The sequence below is a fragment of the Meriones unguiculatus genome, chromosome 6 (genome assembly GCF_030254825.1).
Source record: "Meriones unguiculatus strain TT.TT164.6M chromosome 6, Bangor_MerUng_6.1, whole genome shotgun sequence".
Lineage (NCBI taxonomy): Eukaryota > Metazoa > Chordata > Mammalia > Rodentia > Muridae > Meriones > Meriones unguiculatus.
Window position 1 is genome coordinate 101,950,751 of NC_083354.1, and position 18,037 is coordinate 101,968,787.

Genomic DNA, 18,037 nt, shown 5'->3' on the forward strand with positions numbered 1-18,037 from the left:
CCTCAAGCCTGTGCCCAGAGAGCGCTTTGCTGAGTGAGCCACCCCAGGCCTGTGTTTCTCAACTCCTGTCTCCGGTGGATCAAGTGCTATGAACTGCGAGTCTCTGAGAAAAAACTGTGCTGCTTTGAGCATCCAATAGAGCCCGAGGCTAACAGCTTTGCAACACAGGTGATGCTTCTCAGGATCGGGAGGGTACAGATTCCCACAGGGATAATGTTTGTTCTCCACATTATTGAGCAGGTTTAATGGGCATCATTATTTAAGCAAAGAAATCCAGAGAAGTAAGCACTTTAATAAATGAAGCCAGGCATACTGGTGCACAATTGTAAACCAAGCATAAGGAAGGCAGAAGCTAGGGAACCAGGCATTCGACACCATCCTCAGCCCCACAGACAGTATGAGGCCAACCTGTGCTTCACGAGGCCCTAGCTCAAAACAAAAGAAAATAAATATTAATAATTTATTAACAACCAAAGAGCACCCACTGATCCCACTGCATGATCCACAACCAAACAGGTAACATTTTTGTGAGTCTCTTCTTATACCAAACAGGAAGTATGTCTTGTTCAGCCTCTGTCCCCAGCACCGAATGTAGAGGGTGGTGCCATGAAGACATTCTGTCGAAAGGATCCATGATTCTTGATGTTTGTTCTATGAGCAGGGTGTGGGTATGGGTGTAGGTGTTCTGTTTCTTTTGGATGGAGTTTCTCATGGGTGCTGAGCTATGCTCTATCACTGGGCTATATCTCAATCCCTATAATATATAGATATATGTAATATTATAGATGTAATATATATTTATATACGTATATATTTAATAGGCAAAAAGTCCAGAAGAGAAGAGTAGGAAAAAGAATTAGTAGAAAAGCTGGACAAAGGGAGGAGGGGGAGAAAGGAGAGGTGGAGAAAAGGGAGGAAGGGAAGGAGAGGGGCAATGAGGAGTCACAGTGGTGGCGATCTGATACAGGATCCTAAAGCACCCAGACTTTGTTTCTCTCCCCACACATATGCTACAAAGTAAATCTTGGTGAAAGTAAAGCTTACAAGAGGTAGGAAGGTGGAGAAGATGATGGACAGATGGGCTTCCCCCACTCAACTGTATCTTGTGTTTCAGGTACCCAACCCGATTTGGTGTTTTATTTTTATTTTTCAGCTAAAATCATTCTCCCAGCCGGATTCTCTTTCCAATAGCCCCACCACCTCCTACTCCATCTCAGAGGTGCCATTTCAGCCCACTCTGAAGTCTTTGGAGCCTTGACTCATTTCTGAACTTTTCAGTTGCTCGTCTCCCCAAGCTGCTTGCCAGCTGGAACTGCATCTGGACATGATGAAACTTTCATTATACTTGTTCACAAGGACTTGGGTACCTGTGGCTGACCTCAGGCCTGGCCACCCGGGGGAGCAGGAGAAAGGTCACTGGAGGAGGGACAACTGGGACCCTCTAGTTCTGTTGTATCCTTTTCATTTCCTTTCAGCACTGTGGCCTCATTATTTCCCTTCCTTCTGGCCCAGCCTCTAAAAGCCCAACATATGTCCTAAGCGGGGAGATGCCTAGTGTGGCCCCTGGAAACTTCAATTGCTGTGAACCAACAAATTGAAAGCACTGACAGTCTAAAACTCCCCAGCTGTAGTTCAGTGGTTGTGATACAATGAATTGCGTAAGTGCTGTGTCTTCCCTGTGTTATCATTAAAAAAAAAAAAAAAAAAAAGGTCGGGGATGGAATGATGGTTTAATGGTGAGGAGCATGTACTACTGTTTCAGAGGACCTGAGTTCGTTCCCCACACCTACACTGGTGGTCTTACAACCATGTGTAACTCCAGCTCCAGAGAGAAAGAGAGGAGAGAGAAAATAAGAAAAAGAGAGAGAGAGGGAAGATAAATGAACAGGATTCATCTTGGGCACAAGCTGGAAGAAGACAAGCCAGATCAGAAGAGGGAGGACTTCTCCATTTGCTGGAGAAATGGGAAAAAGTCTGTCTTGCCAAGCCTTCTCAGCCTTTGTCAGTCACAGCAGGGACAGAAGATGGCAGGCTGGGCTGTAGCCCTGGGTTGAAGATGCTGAGCTGAGGATAATGACAGAAAAGAAGCCATCACTCGGTTCCATCTGTGAGAAGGTGAAGGTGGAAAGGCAGGGCAACCAAGTCCCCAAGTCCCAGTATGCCCCATGGCCATGTTCTTCTTTTTGTGTCATTGTACCCAGAAGGGATATGGAATATAAAAAAATTGTAATAAAGTCATCGATACCAATATTGTTATATATTAATGTGGTTCTTACAAAACTGGGGACTTGGCAAACTCTTGGGGAAAGCTCATCTGAAATGCCAAAGGTCTAGTTATTAGAGACTGACTTCAGCCATTTTACCTTCTTCGTATTGTCCTTCCCTGCACTTACTGAGTCCTGAGCTTCTCTTTTGTAGTCTCCCTCTCCTCACTGCCCTCTGCTTCACTCTAACTCAGCTCTTATCCATTCGCTTCAGAGATCTTTTTTATTTTCTTTTTTAGCTTTGTTTTCTGTTTTTGTTTGATTGGTTTGGTTTTTCAAGACAGTATTCCTCTGTGTAGCCTTGGTTGTCCTGGAACTCACTCTGTAGACCAGGCTGGACTTGAACTCAAGAGTTCTGAGTGCCTCTGCCTCCTAAGTGCTGGGATAAAAGGTGGCTTGCTTTCTGTTTTAATTGTGTAATTTAGAGCCACTCATAGGAGAAGCCTTTGGACCAGTCCCCATGGACCACTGTCCCTATTGCACTTCTCCCTCTGCACTTCCCTAGCTCCAGCATCTTTACAAACACTTTTTTTTAATTTAATTTTATTTTATTAATTTACACTTTATTCACTTTGTATCTGCCCATAAGACCCTCCCTTTTTTAAGATTTTTTTTTCTGAGACAGGGTCTCACTATGTAGCTTTGGATGTTTAGAAACTCATTCTGTGGACAAGGCTGGCCTCGAACTCACAGAGTTCCACCTGCCTCTGCCTCCCAAGCACTGGGATTAAAGGTGTGCACTGCCATGCCCCACTATGAAAATTTTTCAGTTAATTGTAGATTCACATACATTTTTATTTTGTATTTTTAAAAAGTCTGTGTGTGTGTGTGTGTGTGTGTGTGTAGTTCAAAGCACAATTTACAAGAGTCAGTTCTAAGCTGCATGTAACGAAGTCAGATCTGATGCTACACACAGACACACATACACATAGAGATACACACACATACGTGGGAACAGAGAAGATGGGGTCACAGAAGGTTTTTCAGAGAGGGTGCGCTCATGCTGAGTGTTTTCGGGGATTTACAGTTATGCATACAGTTGGAGAGTTGTAATGATTCTAAATTATGTCTACAGCTGTAGTAAAACAATGAACATACAAACATACAAACTGTAGTTGAGAACAGTGAACTGGGTCAGTGAGCTATCTCAGACTGACTTAGTTTGGGCTCCTGTTGCTATGGTAAAACATCATGACCAAAAGCAGCTTTTGGAGGACAGTGCTCAAACAGGGCAGGAACCTGGAGGCAGGAGCTCATTCAGAGGCCATATGGGGGTGCTCCCTATTGGTTTGCTCAGCCTGCTTTCTTCTGGATCACCGGCACAGAGATGGCACCATCGACCATAGGCTAGGCCAGTGGTTCCCAGCCTTTCTAAAGCTGCAGCCCTTTAATACAGTTCCAAAACAGTTTTGTTGCCATTTCATAATTGCATGCTATTGTCATGAATCGTAATGTAAATATTTGTGCTTTCCAATGATCATAGGCCGCCCCTGTGCACCCTAACAATGATGTTAGACTCCCCAAAAGGGTCTAGACCCACAGGTTGAGAACCACTGGGCAGAGCCCTTCTCCATCAATCACTAGTTTAAAAAAGAGCGCCCCATAGGCTTGCCTACAGCTGTATCTGTACCTTATGGAGACATTTGCTCAGGTGAAGCTCTTCCTCCTGGATGACAATAGCTTGTGTCAAGTTGACATAAAAACTAGCCAGGATACAGAGGGTAAGGACGCTTGCTGCCACCACTAATGGCCTGAGTTCAGTCCCTAGGGAGGACCCACATGGTGGAAGGAGAGAATGACATTCCTACAAGCTGTCCTGTGTCCTCACACATGCGCACACCCACATAGTCATCACAAACACACACAATAATAAATAAAAAGCAAGGAAGAGAAAAGGACACACTTCTTAATTGGAGATTTCAAAGGAGCTGGTGCGGAGGGCTGTGAGAAGTCCCAGGACAAAGAGACGATAAAGGTCTGAGCTGCTGCATGTGCCACTTACTCTAACCTGACTTTTGTGTGTTGCTGAGATGCACTGAAATGTCACCTGACATGTACAGAAATGCACAGCTAGTGCATTTAATAATAGGCCAGGCGTGGCAGTACATGCCTCTAATTCTACCAGCGGGTAGACAGATCTCTGTGAGTTACAGCTAGCCTGATCAACATAGTGAGTTCCAGGCCAGCCAGGGCTATAGCGTGACACCCTGCCTCAAAATAAATTATATATAACAGAATTTAAAATATTATATACAATTTATAAATATACAATTTATATGTATGTATGATATACATATATGTATATATATATGTATAAAACAAATTAAGAGGGGGAAGAAGTGAGCCAGGTGGAAACATGACAGAAGGATGGCTACCATGAAGCACTGTAGATCTGTAGCATTGGCTCTGGATTATGTAGGTCTGTGTGTCAAGCCACAGATGGGGATTTAAAAGGCCAGGGAACATCGAGACCAGATCTGTATCTGTGTGGGTGGGTATGTGTGTTCATGAATACGCTTGTGTGTGTGCAAGTGTTTTCCTACGCGCTTCCACGATCCCTTGGGGGCCAGAGGAAGAATGAGAAGCAGTTCTCTGTTGCTCTCTGCCTTATTACTTGAGACCTGGAACTCACTGCTTTTCCAGCCAGACTGGCTGCCCAGTGACTACCACTGATTCTCTTGTCTTCATCCCCTCCAACACAGGGGTGACAAGCAGGACTGGGCAGGGGCAGAACCCCCGTCACGTTGTTCCAGGAACACCAGGCACAGGACTTGGTAACCTTCACTCTCCTCTCACCGGCCTTCACAGGATCTATGTGGGGCCCACCACAGGATACATAGGTTAGCTGATGCTCCACTTTCGCAGAAAAAGGAGCTCCCAGTGGACTCTCTGAAGCCTGGAAACACTGTGGCAAGCCTACAACTCACTAGGAGCTGGCAGCTGCTTCAAGTCAGTGGGCACAGAGCCTGGAGGAAGAAGGCTGTTCTTTTTGGCAAAGGATATGTTGTATCTCTCAACGCCTAAGAGGCAGGCTTGCAAACAGCAGCTGGACTTTAAAAAAGAAAAGAAAAGAAAATTTATTTCACATTTATTAGTCTGTTTGGGGAGCAGGGGTAGGAAGAGTGTGCCTGTGGATGGCAGGAAACAGCTTTCAGAGTTGTTTTATCCTTCCACCATTTGAACGACACTCAGTTGCTAGTCCCGGTGGCTGGCACCTTTACTTACTGACTGATTAGCTCTAGCCACTGGACTTTCCAATAGTTCTGGGGCAGCTAGGAAAACCCGAACACATGTAGAATCCGAAATGACCTCTGTTAGCTGGGGGCGGAAGGTTGTACATAATTAATCCAAAACACACACTGCAAGTGACAACAAGAAAACAAACGTGCAAGCACCGTCAACACACCGTCAAGACAGGAATGATGTGCCAGAGCAGAGGCGTACATAGATAGACCTAAGCAAGGGAGTGTTCCCACTGGAGTCAGCCATGCCCAATGAGGGGGCTGAGGAAGCTCACAGGGGCCTTACGCTGCTACGTTAATAGCACGGCTGAGTTCTGGAGTAGGGAGGTGATAGTTTTATCCAACTCTGTATTGATAAAAGCGGGGTCTAGGTTTAAACTGTGTATGTGGCTGAATGTTTTATGAATATCAGGTGACGGGTTAGACATTTCGGACGATCCAACTCCATACAAGAAGGCTTGCCTCGCATCTTGCTGGCCCCTCCCCTATACACATGAAAATCGTCACTTGCAGTTGGATCAGTACATTACAGTCCAGGGGCCGACTCTGGTCTATGTGATCAAACTCCTGGCTGGGAATGGGATTCCCGAGCGTGAACTGTGGCAGGCTTGACCCCTGGGCTAGAGCGCTAGCTCAGGTGGTCAACTGCTTCCCATGTGAACCCGAGAACTGGAGTTCTAAAAAGCTGGGCGTGGTGGCACATGCTTCTAATTCAGTGCTGCGGAGGAGGAGACAGGTGGACTCCCAGAGGCTCACTGGCTAGCCAGCCTAGCCTACTTTTTAATATTCAGGCCAATGGGAGACCCTGTTTCTAAAAACAGCTGAAAAGTGCTGTTGGAATGACACCCGGGGTTGACTTCTGGTCTCTGCACACACACGTTGTGCATGTAAATCTCCAAACACACACACATTTACACATACATGAAGATACATAACCTACAAACACACGGAAAGGCAGGCAAGGGGGTGGATGAGTAGATGGGAGGAAGGGAGGGAGGGAGAAAATTGGATTTCTGAAGATTATAGGGGGACAGGTCAGGGGATCTTGAAAACCTAGCACACAAGACACTTACGGAAGAACAACAACCTGCTTTATGTGAAAAGGATAATCATGAGGCCTTTGCAGCCCCAGAGAAAAGGATGGCAACTCCACATACAGCATAACTTCAAGGGAAGATAGAACCAGGGAGTCAAGATGACTCTCAAGAAAGATGAGCTTTCTGTCTAATGACTAGACAGCCAGCAAAATGACTCAGTGGATGAGGACATTGGCCACCAAGCTTGACAACTGAGGTTTGCTCCCTGCGACCCACATGGTGGGAGAAAACCTACTCCCATAAACTGTCTTCCTCTGTCCTTTCCACACAGGCCATGGCACAAATAGGAATACACAAACAAAAACACATACACAATAATAAATGTATTTTTAATACCAGAAATGTTCAACAATGAAATTCATTGCCTTTGGAGACTGTTGGGCTTAATACACACACACACACACACACACACACGCATATATACATTAATACCAGAGACATCTAACAATGAAATTCATCGCCTCCTGAGACACGGGAGCCCAGACTTCAGGGGCTCCAGTAGGGAATAACAGCCACTTATGGGCCTTCAGTGCAGAAGCAGATATGGGCCTGGGGCCAGGGAGATAGCTCCGTGGATAAAGCACTTGCCACCTAACATGAGGTCCGGAAGTTGATTTGCAGAACCTATATGAAGAAGCTGGGCATGGTGGCTCATGCTATAGTCCCAGGGCTGAGGATTATCTTCTTGTTCTGCCTTAACAGATGTGTGTGTGTGGTGTGTGTGTGTGGTGTGTGTGTGTGTGTGTGTGTGTGTGTGTGTGTGGTGTGTGCGTGTGTGCGCGCACCTGAGAGGACCCATGCGCTTGTGCACAGTGTTGAAGACAGGCCTTGTGTGTGCTAGGTAAGAGCTCTACCACTGAAGCCCATAGCCCATGCCTTCAGCTCAGGCCTTACATGTCACAGGCTGCTTCCCACAGTGGAGTCTGAAGAAATGTGGTAATGGCAGAAAAATGGGCATGTGTCTGTCATCTGAGAGACTTTAAGGAGTTGGTTCCCTTGCTAGGAGGGACCTCTGAGCCTGGAGTTTTGAGTCCAGCATGGGCAATATTGGAAGAACTTATATATATTCAGAATATAGAAGTTCCTTTATAGAGAAAATCAGAAAAAGAACAACATCTAAATAAATATCAGAACCAGGTGTGGTGGTTCACACTTTAATCCCAGCACTTAGGAAGCTGAGGCAGGAGGATTGTCATAAGTCTAAAATAAGAATGGACTTATCAGTGTAATCCTGTCTTAACAAAATCAAAATAAATGAATAAATGTCCTGTACTTCCCTTGAAGTAATATGTGATAAATATATTTTATGGTGTTGTAAAATAACAGTGAAGTTGAGTAAGAGACTGCCACTGGCCTTTTATTTGCTTGTCAATTAGTAGAGCCCTCATCTAATATCATATTAGGATAACACAGAATATTGCACAGACTTTGCACTGGCCTTTGATTCTCTTTACCTTACTAAGCCCAGAGCAAACAGAAACCTCATGACTAGCGCCACCATTTCCATGTCTCAGCAAACTTCCCCCAAAGAGCAGATATTGATAAGAGTAGCAATTAACCATTTTACTACACATTGTAAATTAACAAAAACAAATTAGCAATTAAAACCCAGAATTAGGGGCCTGTGAGATGGTGCAGTGGGTAAAGGCTCTTGCCAAGCAAGCCTGAGTTTAATCACTGGGACTCAGGGAAAGGTGGAAGGAGAGAGTCAACTCCCAAGAGCCGTCCTCTGACTCTCACACACAGTTACACACACTGCATACATACATACATACATACAGACAGACAGACAGACAGACAGAAGCAGAGCATGGCTGTGGCAGGCATATGATCCCAGTGTCCAGAAAGCTAAAGTGGGAGAGTCAGGAGGTCAAAGGCAGCCAGGGCTATGCAAACACTGTTCCAAAGGAAAACAGAAGGAAGACTGGCAATATTTTTGGTTTTGTTTTGTAGCATTTTTCACCCTATCCTAGGAGTCTGTGTGTGAGAGGTTGTGGGTTATGATCATTAGTTTATAATCATCCACATTAAGCAATCTGTTTTGTTTGAGACAGGGTCTCACCTAGCCCAGGCTAGCCTCAAACTCACTATGGAGCTGGGAACTCCTCATCCTCCTGCTTCCTCTCAAGTGCTGGGATTCTAAGCACAAGGCACTACACATGGCTTAAGGTAAATAATCTTAAATGCTTTCATGTATGTTTATTTATAAGGAAACCTATTCTTCCTCCCCCTGCCCCTAGACAGGGTTTTTCTGTGTAGCCTTGGCTGTCCTGGACTTTGTAGAATAGGTTGGCCTCAAACTCACAAAGATCTACCTGGCCTCTACTTTCCTGAGTGCTGGGATCACAGGTGTGCCACCATGCCCAGCTTTAGAAGGAAACCTATTGTATTACTCAAACTTTTTTTATTTTCATGTTTGTCCTCAAAGCAAGGCTAGCCCCCCAAACTTAATTTAAAAATGACAGTTTGCTCAGAATGGAACAACTTATACATTTTTTTTTAATGATCAGAAATGAAAACACATACCTATAATCCAAGAATTTTGGACAGAGACAGAAAGGTGGGTAGATATAAGTTTACCTCTCCCCATTCTTGTGGCCTTTCCCTAGAATCTGAAAGAAAGTACCCAGGATGTTCTAGAATGTAGATGTTGTAAAGTTGTCAGTCAGGAACAACATAGTATTTGGATTCTCCTTGATTCTAGTAAAATGTAAAATGATCTGTTTTGAGAAAGGGTGTAGGAGGAATCTCTTATGCTAATATGGAAACATCACCTGTCAATAAAAAGTTCATGGCCTATAACTGAGGCAGGAAGTAAAAGGTGGGACATCTGTCTGGCAGAAAAGATCCTGGGATAGAGCCAGGCACCGGGGCATTCACTGGGAAGATGTGAGGAGGACAGAGCATGGTACCTGAGCAGAGGTAACCAGCACATAGCATAATGTATATTAGTACAAATGGGTGATTTTAAGGTATGAGCTAGTCAGAGAAGAGCCTAGCTATGTGGCATAGGTATTTGTAATATATTCTGAGTCTCATGAGTCATTATTCCAGGAGCCTGAGACACAGAGGAATACCCTCCCACCCCTGCATGTAGCTCAGGCTAGCCTCAAACTCCCTATATAGCTAAAGCTTACCTCAAATTTCTGATCTTTTTGCCTCTATCTCCAAATGTTAGGATTACAAGCCTGTGCCACCACACTGAGCTTTTAAATAACTTTTAAACTAATTTTGAAAGCAAGGCATGGCGCTACATACCTTTAATCCCAACACTCAGGATGCAGAGGCTACAGATCTTTTTGAGTTTGAGGGCAGCCTGACCTACATAGTGAATTCAAGACCAGCCAGAGCCACGTAGGGAGACCCTCAAAGACAAAATAGAAGAACCACCTCCAACAACAAAAACCAACTAAGTTTGAAAAGAGGCCATTTAATAAACAGAAGTGGGGTGGCCTTCTATTATGCCTCTCAGTGTGCCTTGGCTTCTGAGTACATTTTTCACTGACCAGCAGTACTCTGAGGCTGTAGATGTTTATCGGGTGTTTTGTTGCTATTCTGAAGATCACCTGCATGTTTTTTACTCACTGTCCAACAAGTACAATATCATAAGTACTTTGCTGCCTTGTCTGTCTCTTAGTCAATTTTCTCTTTATTCTATGCATAAAACTTCTCTGTTCCATACTGGGGAGAGGGCGGGGCCCCTCCCACCAATAAACAAATAAGTACAACAACAAAAGACCTTTTTATGCCCTTCCCAGGCAGGGAGAAGATACAGAGACATTTGGGGATTGTGTGATATTTCTTTCTCACTTACCCAGACCAAAAGAAAGGGTTCATCGTATGAAAATGGAAATAGCAAGAGACAGGTTTACAAGCCATTATGTTATTTTAGAATCATCTTCGAATTGGTCTATGGAATAGTTTCAACACCTTAGGAGACAAGAGCAATGCTACACTCATGCCATTGCTTTTGAAAATTAACTTATCATGGAAGACTGGATAGATATTAGCTAATGTGGTTACATACTAAATAATTATAGTATGAGGAAAACACAAAAGAGAATCTATAAGTAAATTATCAAGGAGCTGTAGAGTATTTTACAAGGGTAAAAATGGTACTGAGCAGCCAACTAACTTCACTGGGTTTCCTGAACAGCAGAGCAATCGTTCTCTGATCTGGGTAAGTGAGAATAATTATATCCTGCCTCGTAGAGTTGCTGTGGTCTGGGAATAAGGGTAGCAGAAGGTAGTTTCCCCTTTCTCACTTCTCCTAGACTTCTTTGCCTATTCTTTTTGGACAGAGGTTGGCCACTAACTTGAGCATTCTATGTTCAAAGAAGAAATTCTCACCCTGCCTATATCTCTAGTGGGAGATCTCAGGGAGTCATTGGTGATAATGCATCTATTATCTGTGGGTCTGAGCTTCTAGACTAATCAAATGAGGTCTGAAAAATGAATGAGTCAAAGCCTGCCAGTACCAGCTCGGTAAAAAGACCCAGCTCTTCTGATTTGCTGAGAACAGCTCATTCATTCATTTTACATTTGTTAGCTGCTACAAGCATGGGCATGCTCAGTAGTAGTCATGCAATCATGAATACAACAGTCCTTGCCAAGAAAGACATATTAGACAAATTATTGCAGAAATGTGGTGGGTAGCACAATCCGTTTGTTTCAGAGATATTTGTTGAGACTCTCTTGGTGCCAAGCTCAGTGCTCGTGCCATGGATACAGCAGGGAAAAGGAAAGACACCAAGCTCCTGATCTCGTTAAGTTTAAAGTCTCTCAAAAAGACAGATAACTGAGCTAGTGTGGCTCAGTGTGTTATAGCACCTGCCATGCAATCTCCAGAACTCACAGTACAAGGACAGAATTGACTCCCAAACCAAATGTCCTCTACTTCTACAGGAACACAGGAATGCCATGGCATGAGTGCATCTGCAACCCCCTCCAGTGCATCACACACACACACACACACGCACACTCACACTAAAATTATTAAAAGAAGGGCCGATGTTTTCCAGGCAGTCACAAATGAGGTTGCAATAGGAAAATTATGGAGACATGTATGGGTCTTAAACAACATGTCTCAAGATATATCTCCCATGCCTGTCACCCCAGGTGACTTTTATGAGCTTGTTGTAAACAAGAAGGTAGATACATGTTAGTGTATCAAACGCTGTAGTTGATTACCTTGAGGGCCATCACACAAGGCTCACACTCTAAATCCCTATCCTGGGTCCTAAACCTAACCTCTCCAAGGCTGCTCAGCTGTGCAATGTATCCTAAGTGAAGGTCGGGTCCAGTCTCTGACAGAAGACTCTGATTTGAGGGTCGGGATCCTGGGGGAGATTCTGCAGCTGCAGGACAGTTTACGGTGGGGTCTTTCCAGATGTGCAGAGCAGAGCATTGCTCTTGGTCTCTGCTTATGTATCATCCAGGGGATGTCAGGGGGTCCTGTGTCTGGTTATCTCGAGTGAGTGATGTCACCAAGTTCTGGTTATCAGGTGCAGCCTTGGGTGTAGCAGGGACCCTGACTAAGCTATTTCTCCACCTCTAAAAGGATTCTTTTTACTATGCTCATCACAGAGATAAAGGCAGGATCAAAGTCTACACAATGAATTGGAGGATATCCTCCCTGAAAGCCCTGTCCCAACCCAATTAAAAAAAAAAAAAAACGTTCCAGATGCCACAGGGATCAGGTTTGTCAGGGTTTCTGCATGAATGTAAGAACCTGAATCTAATCCCCAGTGCCCACGTAAAAAGTTGGGCATGGTGGCACAGGCAGTTGATTCCAGGGCTGGTGATAGACACAAATCAGCAGCGGCTCACAGTGAGAAAAGAAGGGCAAAATGGGCCATTTAGAAGCTTTCAGAGCCGGGCGCAGTGGCACACTCTTGTGATCCCAGCACTCAGGGAGGCAGAGGCAGGGGGATCCATGTGAGTTCAAGACCACCCTGCTCTACAAAGTGAGTTCCAGACAGCCAAGGCTACACAAAGAAACCTTGTCTCAAAAAATTAAAAACACACAAAACAACAACAACAAAATGCTTTCAGAGAGCACATTCTGGAACTGGGGCTCAGGTGACCAGCACGCTGGAAAAGACAGAAAGAGTCAAGCCTTTCAGGACTCTGAAGTGGCATAATAAAGCAGGATGGATTTGAGACCAATTGAGAGACCATTGCCATCATCCAGGTAGACATGACGGCTATGTGAGGAGAAAGGAAAAGAGGAATTGGGGTGGGGTTGTGATTCAGGAGGGTGGGGCCAAATGAGCAGCCTGACACCGTGGATGAGTGGACAAGACGGAAGCAGGCACCAGGCATGGACTCATGCTCTCTTCTAATGGAGGGAGACATGAAAGGAAGACTCATCGATTTTTGGAGAAAAGATAGAGGGTGCTGTTGAGGACATGGTAAAGGAAGGTGTCTTGTGACATCCAGAAAGGGCAGTGCTGAGGAACTTAGGCTGCTCTAGAGCTCAGGAGACCAGGGGACGTTCTGAGTCAACAGCAACAGTGAAAACCGGAAGTCGAAACAAGGGCTGAGTGGGCTGAGAGTAAACTCATTTCTCACATAATCTGACTTTCATATTTTTCTACCGTGAGCCGTTAGTCATGCTGTGCAAAACAATTGAAGACGTGATTTCCAGGGCCCTTAATCGGTAAAGGGCCACCTGTTGTCAGGACAACAGTGTGGCAATGGCCTTAAGACTGTGAGTCTGTAAGGAAGAGAAAATACAGAAAAGAGGCTTGTAACATGTTCAACAGTTTCCATTTTTTCTTTTCCTAGAAAAATGGTTGAGGACAGCTGCTGAGCCGGAGAGTTAAGAGAGTGAGGAGAGCAGGAAAATGTGAAGAGGGCCACCAGTGGGGTTAAAAGAAGCTTTAGTTTAAAACGAAATGTCAACACTTTTTTTAAAAAATGTGCTATAAGGAGGGGTGCGCCCAAGTAGTCAATGGGACAAACTGTTTGAAATCTGTGCCACACACGGTTTTTCTGGACAACATCAGGATTCACAAATTAAGATAACATGTTTCAAACACGCAGCACTTTTATTCTTAGCACTGGGGAGGAAGACAGGGCCTCTGCGCATGCAAGGCAAGTGTTCTACCCCTGAGCTACGTCTTCAGCAGTGCCTTTTTAAAATCTCAGGCCTGGCGTTATTCACAGACCTGTGCTGGACCTCGCCAGGAGGGCACGGTGATGGTGCGCATCCGATGATGATGTAAGCTCAAACATTCCATCTATCCCTGTGAAGTTTGCACATTGAACAGGTCCCTCCAGAGAGCTGTCATATGCTTGTGTATTTTCCAAGTTAAAATCTAAGGGCTGGGGAGATGGCTTACTGAGCAAAACGCCTACTGAACAAGGGTGGGGACCTGAGTTCAGACGGACAAAAAAGCCCCAGCCAGTGCACGCATCTGCCGGATGCGTTTCCATAGCAAATGGGAAGCCAGAACAGGAGACCCTCTGCAGCTCCTGGGGCAGCTAGCCTGACAGAAGCAGTAACTATCAGCAAAGAGACTCTATCTGAAACAAGGTATAAGGACTGACACCCAAGATCCTCTGACCTCACATGTGGCCATGGCATATGCATGACCACATTCATACTGGGAACACACACATACACAGACACATAAACACTACCTCCCTGTCTCTCACTTTCTGCCTTTGTTTCTCTCCCTTCCTCCTTCCCTCTCTCTCCCCTCTCTCTTACACACACACACACACACACACACACACACACCTACATACATGCCCACACATGTGAGCAAGTGTGTGTGCATTTTTATTAAATTTTAGGCTCAGTGAGAGAAAATGAGAATGTCTTAAAATATTCACTGTGAGGATTTGTATGTTTTGAGGCCATCACTAGCCAGCAGATGACCCCTCAGAAAGTTCATTTCCTTCCTGGGACAGCCTTCGAGGCCCCTTCTCGCGGAGAGGGAGGTTGGTTCACTAGTGTTAGGATTCATTGGATTTTCAAATATTTTCTTCTTTGTGACTTTTCTGACCCAGGAATATGCTTTTCATTTCAGCAGCTCTCTCCAAGCAGTTGAATAAATGACAGCTCCCAAACAATCAGGTTAACTGTAAATCAAAATGTTATGTTTCCTCAGTTCAGCGATGACTTGAGTTTGTTTTCTTTCTATCTCCAATGAGGTATAATCCACCACGAGAATGATGATTAAAGGCATTCTACCAAAAACATTTATTCTGTTCTACAGCAAGCACTTGTCATGCCTGACCTAAGATGAACAGCCCCCCCTTAACCCAGGGTTCCTGTTGCTGCTCCAGGAATTAGAGGCATCTGTAACTTATTTTCCCACTCTCCCTCGAACCACAGCTTATTACAGCCACACATTTAAAGACTGGTACTCCTAGGAGGTTCTCCATTACAAAACATACCAGAATTATTTATTTGGAAATGACAATGCTTTTGACTCTTTGGAGTGGTAAATCTCCAGCATATTTTTTTTTTTCTGTGTTTGGTTAGCTGTATAATTTCTATAGTGTTCTGTTTTCTAAAACTACTTTCTTGTCCCCAGCATTCCCCAGCCTTAATCAAAAGTCCTACTTCTGAGTGTCTTTCTCTTCTGCACAGTCATCATCATAGGGACCAAAGGCACCTGCAGACAGTCTAGCGAGTGTCAACTCTACAGCACGTGAGATGTCCCTTTCAGTGCCTGGACGAGTCATTCCTTTACAACAGTGTTTCTCAACCTTCCTGATGCTGTGACACTTTCATACAGTTCCTTATGTTGTGGTGAACCACCAAGAAAAAACTTATTTTCATTGCTACTTCGTAACTGTAACTTTGCTACTGTTATGAGTCATAATGCTCATCTCTGATATTTCCCATGATCTTAGGCGATCCCTGTGGGAGATCCAAAGGGATTCCAACCCACAGATTGAGAAACACTGCCTCACAGAGTCAATTAGTCAAGCTTCGGCATCACCAAAACGCATGGCCTTAAAAACAGACCGTTTTCATATGGCCTTCTAGCAACGCTGGTGGACAGGGGCAGGCAGACATGGCATGAATAAATGAGTTTAAACAAGTGACAGTGAAGACAACTGTCTTAGATATCTTCAAGGTCCCTACCCTCACACTCTCCAGTCTTCAAAGTCTTCTGCCAGGTACCTCGAGAGTAATCCATGCCTGGAAAGGAGTCCCTCCGGGGTGAGTAAGCATCTTCTATTCGGGCAACTTCCTTTCCACTTCTTGCAAAGAGAGGAAAGAGCTTGCAGGTTTCTTTAGCAGCGACTCAAATGCTGGGTGATCGTCTGCGTGCTCAGCAGTGGGTTTCTCTTCCTTTCTCTTTTCTTCCTTCCTCCCTTCCTTTCTTCTTCTTCCTCACCCTCATCTGAAAGGCGGGCGGGTGTCTGCGTGGGAGGTTTTCGCTCTGCTTTTAACTGGTTACTCCCGCTGATGAAGAGGTTACGAGTTTGTTGGGCTTCTTGATCTATTATTATGCTCTTCATCTGTAGTTTTGCTTCTAGTCAAAATGGAAAGCGACTGTAGTCTGTCGTCCTTTAATGCCCAGCGATGACAGGAAGCTGGGTTTTATTTGCGTTCCCCTTTGAAGTGATACGGCTGAGTGAACAGACGTAAGAGTTTCATTTTAACCAGACATTCTGCTCAACCTCGGAGCGACTCTGTGGAGAAGCCACAGCCCGCCTGGCCGGGGCTTCTGCGGAGTTCACAGACAAAAGCGTGGAAAAGCGAATGAAAAATTCAAGAAAATCCTGAACCACGCACGCACTCCAGTGACGCCCGAGGGGCACGTGAGGTCCGAGGCTTCCATCGCTATCTTTAATCCCGACTCAGAGCCTCTGCGGCTGCAAGCGAAACAGCCAGTGCTCAGAAAAATCAAGATGATGTCGCTGGCATCCCAGCCGCCAGAGACCACCAGCTCAGCGCCCGCCTCTGAGGACCGAGCATGCGACAGTGACAGCAATGCTGGAGCGGCCAAGGACCGGGAAGCCCGGCCACACACAGCTGTTTTATGTGAGAGCTGCCCCGTTTTATTTTTATCTTCCGAGTATTTAATCCTGACAGCCCTCCGCAGACTCGAGGCTCTAACTACGACATGTCCGAAGCCAGAGGCTTTGCATTCCATGCGCAATCAGTGCCATGCAGAGCTAGCTGGTTCTTGGAAAAGATAAACAAGATTACATGCTTCACCACACTACCTAAAAAAACACAAAAGAAGACCAAGATTAATGAAGTCAGAGATGAAACGGGGGCCGTTACGGCACATGGCAATGAAATGTTAAAACATCATCAGCTCTTGCCTTGAAAACATACATAGCACTAAACTGGAAAATCTAGAAGAAATGGATTAATTTCTAGGAGTGTATGACGACAAGTAAACCAGGAGGGGAGCACCGGTTTAAACAGACTGGTAACAAGCAGTGAGATGGAAACAGTAGCTAAAACTCTCCCACACACCAAAAGCTCGGGCCAGGCTGGATTCAGCTGTGTGAATGTTAACTGGCCTTCACAGAAGTGCTAACAGCTGGTCAACCCATTCTATAAGACAGAGAAGGAACGGAGGGTGCTAAAGTTAGAGAGAAACAAAAGAAAGGCAGCTTTCCTTTGTATACAACACCACAGTAACCCTCCAAGACTGTCATACATCCCACTTCTCCTAGAGGCCCTGCTGGATTAAGGGCCAAGGTCAGCCTCCTGAGCTAGGGTCCCTTCCCGAACGCGCACCGTCGGCCCTGCCCACCTTCCCCAGCCTCATCTACGTGGCTTTTGTTGTTACTTGTACACACGTAAATTGTTAATTCTCATGAATAATGCAACCTCTGAGTGAATCCTGATTAATTCTGAAATAAACTGTCCACGGTTGTGGAGCCAACCTTCCCGAGGAGATGTAGAACGGAAGCTATCCCAAAGTTAACCTCTGCCGGCGCCTAGCACGTGCTCAGCACACAGGCGTGGCTTCCCATCACCGTGGAGCTGCCTTGCTGAGTCCTGCTTGTGGTCGGCGGAGTCATAGGCATTGTGCTTTTTTGTGCATGGCTTCTATGTTCTGGAAGATTCGGAATGCTGGGCATGGTGGTGCGGAGGCAGGCAGATCTCTGTGAGTTCGAGGCCAGCCTCGTCTACAGAGTGAGTTTCAGGACAGCCAGGGCTACAAGCTGAAACCCTGTCTCTAAAAACAAAAAAAAAAAAAAAAAACAAACAAAAGGTATGAATCATCCTCTATTGTATAAATATGAGGCAACTTGTCCAAGGACTTGAGCTGTCCCTATCTGAGCTATATGAACATTCTGCATTCATTTTTAGTCAACATTTGTTTTGTTTCATTTCCTTCAGACAAATACACAGGAGTGGAATTTCTGAATCACCACGTGTTCCTTCAAAGTGTTTACACCAGTTTGCAGAGCCAGGAGGAACACCTTACACTTTCAGTCAGAC